Below are 4,552 nucleotides of genomic sequence, written 5' to 3' on the forward strand. Positions count from 1 at the left end.
TGACCTTCGGTGCGGAAAGGACGCTAGAGGCCACTTCGTTCATTCATCTGTCAGTGCAGTCGCTCAAAGATATTTACTGAGCATCTAGAGTGCACCAGACCCTGTCCTGAGGTACTGGGCCGACAGTGACCAGCCTGCCGGGACGCGCCCTGCCTTGCATTGACTCCCATGTGTGCACTGACACCCCTACCCAGCCCCAACCCATGGGCCCCCCTGCCGTGTGGACCCCCCACTGCATGGACCCCCCTCTCCCCAACCTCCGGCTGCCATGTGGGCCCTGCGTGGACCCCCGCCATGTCTCCTGGGGGCGGGCTGGTGCTCAGAGGTCCCTGGTTGGTGGACGGTCTCTCGTGAGCTGTCAGCAGCAAGCGGGAACCCAGACCTGCTTCCTTTGTGCGTGAAATCTGAGCCCCCGAAGCCCCACACCCTGCTCCCACGCTTCTCCAGGCTGCTTCCTCCTTGCAGTGCTCATTCCCCAGCGCCACGGCCACCTCTGTCCTCAGCCCCCACACTGGACCCGAGCCCGGGCCCAGGGCAGCCAGGTCCCTTGGGGACGGTGTTCCCGTCGTCTGAGCATGTGCTGCGGGAGCACAGCCCCTGGGCAGGTCTGGGGGTCAGGCCCCCACCCCTCTGTGGAGGGCGCCCCGGGTGAGGCCATGCCGGGTCTGCGTGCCTTCATCGTTTTATGCTTCATAATGAGCTCCATAATGAGCTCACGTCTCTGAGCTCATGTCCACGAGCTGGCCTGTCCCCACTCAGGAGTGTCCATCAGCCTGAGGCAGGCTAAGAAACCTCACTTTTGGCCAGTCTGGTGCTGGTCACTCTGGCCTGGGGCCCGATTCCAGAGCCGGCTCTCTCACTGGGCTCTGGTGCTCGGAGGCCTGTGGACTCTTGTCTCTCCTCTGCTGTCCCCGTGCTCCGTGACAGGACCTGATGACAGGTCACATTCACATACATCTTGAGGCAGACACCCACGGCTCAGACTTCCACCGTGACCAAGGCGTCTAGTCTTGAGGGAGGTGTGCGCGGCCGATGACCAGCTGCGGGACCTGGCCCGGGCCGGCCGCTAGGTGGGACATCTGTTCCCTTCTGCTTGCTGGCAGGGCGGCTGTGCGCCTGGCTGTTGTTCCCGAGAGGTCCAGGCTCTGCAGTCCCCTGGGTGAGGCTGGACTCTGCCAGGTGTCCCTCCCTGGTCCATGAATCCTCTGGAGGGCAACCAGCCCCATCCCCTGCCCAGCGCCCGCCTCACGGGGGAAGCTCAGGAGACGGATCAGACTCGAGCTCTTAACCAGGCGACGCCACTTCTGTCAGCTGGTTTTCTGCCCTAGGCTGGGTCCTTTCCTCTTGCTCCTTTCTGTGCTCCCAGGCCTGAGGTCCTGCCTGGTCGGGTCCAGGTTGCTCAGACCTCTCGGGCCTCTCCTGGCTCCTCTGCATCATCTGACTCTCCAGGACAGGCTCTTTCTCCGAGCCTGCCCCCTGCACCTGCCCCCCTGCACCTGCCTCCCTGCACCTGTGTCTCTTGACTCACCCACCAAGCAGGGCATTCTAGAAACTTAGGCCTGGCCCCACCCAGTGTCCACAGAGAACCAGTGACCTCTCATTCTGACAACTCTGATGGTCATCGTAGACTCATTTTTTTAGCCCGTTGAGATCTTTTGCTCCATCTTCTGAAGCTTTAACCTTCCTGGCTTTCCCGCAGTGGGAGTCTGCTTGCTACTCCCTCTGGGTGTTCACTGGGCACTGGACAGGCATGTTTGCAGGCCAGACCTGGAGGAGTGCCCTGCATGGTCCCAACCATGCTATTCTCAGATCAGCCTCCATGCTGTGTTCTCAACGTCAGATGTCAGCCTCCACTGAGCTTGTCTTACTGACGCAGACCAGAAGACCTATCTATCATAGGATGTCCACTGGCCGGGGGGAGGGGGTCCATGGCACCATAGTGAGACTTGGAAAATAATGACCATCATGATGGAAGTTTCTAGAGCCTGGCAAGGAATCTGGATTAGTTTCCTAGGGCTGCCTTAATGAAGCACAGGATGCTGGGGCTTAAAAATGACAAAAAATGTGTTGTCTCACCCTCTGGAGGCCAGAAGGCTGAGATCCAGGCAGGGCATGACAAATCCTGCCTCCTCTAGCTTCTGACACCACAGCAATCATGGGTGCTCTTTGGCCACATCTCTCTGTCTCTGCCTTTGTGCTTGCATGGTTCTCTCTGTGTCCCAATGTTCCTTTTCTTATAAGGACACAAATTATTGGCCTATAAGGCCTGCCCTACTCCAGTAGGGCCTCCTCTTAACTTGGCCAAATCTGCCAAGACCCTATTTTCAGTAAGTTCCTGTTCACAGCTTCCAGGTAGACACGATTCAGCCTCGTCTAGGCAGCTTTGGTTCCCCCCCACACTTCCTTAGATATACACTTTCCCCTATCCTCCCAAACTGATATTTTACCCAAGTCTCTATGGGGCTTCCAAGAACTCTTGGGCAGTCCTACCATGCCACCCACTTTGCTCTGGGGCTTCCCTGACACAAGTCCTCTTTGTCCTGTGAAGGCTGGCCAGGACCCTCCCTCCATGCACAGTGGGGCCATGGGGTCTAGCTTCATCCTGTCCCCAGCACCTCCATCACTTCCATCATCCATGGAAACATTCCCAGGACCTGGCGCTGGATTCTGCTCCAGCTCTGAGCTGCCTCTGCCCTATTTGTGCCAACTTGTTTTTCTCTTGCACACAATCAGTTCTCCCTACATGACCGGTCAGCTTGTGTCGTCTCCCCGAGAAGTCCGCTCGGATCGTCCCCTTTGGAAGATACCAAGGAAGAAACATTTTCTCTGTCCTCTCCTCTGAACATGCATCACTGTGTACGGGTTATTCCTCCTAATCAGATCTGAAGGTAGTCTTGCTGTCTCCTTTGCCCTGCATACTCCTGAAATGCTAAGAGGGCCGCTCAGTGAATGTGTGCCAAGTGAACAAATGGAAGAAGAAATGCATTCGAAGCATCGTTTGCTGACACAGCGGAGTGAGGTGTCTAAACCTGCGCTTTCTGGCCACAGATATGACCAAGCAGTAAGCAGAGTAAGATAAACCAGTAAATGGACAAGTATCCACCACAGATTATTTAAGGGAAACCTGGTTATACATTCTTCTTTGGAATTTCAGATAACATTAATTTAGTGATGTAGTCTAGGTATTTTTTATTCAAATGATGACTTCAGTACCAACTAACTGGCCACAAGAAGATATGTCATCTTAAGACATACACATTCTGGGTACATCAGGTAAAAAAACCTTCAAAAAGTGAGGGATGCCTGGGTGGCTCAGTGGGTTAAGCATCTGCCTTCAGCTCAGGTCACGATCCCAGGGTTCGAGCCCCGGGTTGGGCTTCCTGCTCAGCAGGGAGCCCGCGTCTCCCTCTCTGTCTGCCTCTGCTCCCTGTTTGTGCTCTCTCTCCCTCCCTCTGTGCTCTCTCTATCAAATAAGTAAATAAAGTCTTTAAAACAATGCCGTGAGCAAGGATCATCATCATTCAGTTCCAATCTCCATCTCCACCTGCCCCATCCTGAAACACCACAAGAAGCTCCACGAGCTGAGGCACAGTAGCCTGCTGTCTCTGGCCCCTCTGTGGCCCCAATCTGACTCCCTTAAACCTAGCGGGGACCCAGGTGAAGTGAATGTCGGGTCCCTCTTGATCTTATCTTGCTAATTTATATCTACGATGGCTTAGAGATAACCCCACACAGTCTCTTTAACATTCTTTAGTGGAAGCTTGACCTGTCCACTGCTGGGCACATTGATGCCCAGTCAGCATGACGGCTGTCTTCCCAGGACCAGCCCATGCGGCTGACCCCCCGTCACTGTTTCTGTCCCCTGTCCACGCTGCCTGGGGTCCACCTCCCCCTCCTCTGTCTGCCTCCCCCTCCTCTGTTATCACCTCCTTGGGACCACTGTCTACACTGCTGTGGGAGAAGTTGCTCTCTGGGGAGGGGCAGGGTGTCTGACGGCTGCCCCATTGTTATTCTTGAGTCTTTCCTCTGCGGGCTGTCCCGTAAGGGAGCCCATGGAAGCTGACGAGGATTTGTCTTGTCACTGGGGATAAAGTGTCAGAGGGCTGTGGCCCCGTCCTGGGCGCTCGCAGGGGAGGCTTCCCGTGGGGTCCAGACAGCACACGGGGCAGGGTTTGGATGAAATGAATCCCCCCTCTCCTCTCTCTCAGTCATCGAGCTGCAGAAAATAAAAGTTTCCAACTTCTTGGGCCAAATTCCTATTTTGCACATGATAAATTAATTCAGCCATAGAATAACCTCACCCATACATCGACTCCTCCCCCCAGCACGCCGCTCTGAACCTTACTGACGGGGACCCGTCTGCTTACACAGCCCTTCTCCGTCTGGCTGATGTGAAGCTTACTTAAAACCCCAGAACTTGCAGACTTTCTCTTAAGCGAAAAGGGGAGTTCCAGCCAATCTTGCTGGTTGTATTTATAGCTTTTTATTTCCTGAGAGAAGACAGGAAAAGCGAGAGCTTGCTTTCCCCTGGCGAGGCTCCTCCTCTGTGGTC

Source organism: Mustela lutreola, chromosome 6 (genome assembly GCF_030435805.1).
Source record: "Mustela lutreola isolate mMusLut2 chromosome 6, mMusLut2.pri, whole genome shotgun sequence".
NCBI lineage: Eukaryota > Metazoa > Chordata > Mammalia > Carnivora > Mustelidae > Mustela > Mustela lutreola.